Here is a 443-nt window from a genome sequence, read left to right as displayed (position 1 = left end):
GGAATTACATTGTTTGAAGTGATTTTCCCTTTGATTAACATGTCAATTTGCTGCCAGCAGAGCTTCAAATCTGGTTTCTACTACTCATATAAAACCCTGATGACTCTGCTACCTTGGTTTGCCTAGATTTGTTACATTTCCCTGGGGTGGGTGTCTGGGCATTTACTTTTATAATAACTGCATAATGATATTAAACATCTGAGATGACAACTGACTGTAAATTATTAGTACCCAGAGTGAAAATGGCTTGATCTGGGTAGAAAATACTCTAGGCTTAGGCCCAGCCAGAAGGATGATGGTCCCTGACTTGAGTCTGAATTTAAAGTCAGTTCAATGAAATCCAAGCTTCAGTCAGTTTATTAAGCAAAGACCGAAATCCAGATACTACAAAGTTACAAAAAAAGTAACAAGTGGGAATAGGTAGAAAGATCAACTTGAAGAAC

The 443-nt window shown here is 37.7% G+C and overlaps 1 protein-coding gene across 1 annotated transcript in view; it reads left to right on the top strand.

Annotated features, from left to right (window-relative positions):
- The window catches only part of LOC119585673 (cell division cycle protein 16 homolog), a gene marked incomplete in the record, with an annotated part of 8144 nt that overhangs the window by 2223 nt on the left and 5478 nt on the right, over nt 1-443 (top strand).

Source organism: Penaeus monodon, chromosome 20 (genome assembly GCF_015228065.2).
Source record: "Penaeus monodon isolate SGIC_2016 chromosome 20, NSTDA_Pmon_1, whole genome shotgun sequence".
NCBI classification, from domain to species: Eukaryota; Metazoa; Arthropoda; class Malacostraca; order Decapoda; family Penaeidae; genus Penaeus; species Penaeus monodon.
Note: the sequence above shows the minus strand (reverse complement) of the source record. Positions and strands in the feature narration are given on the sequence as shown.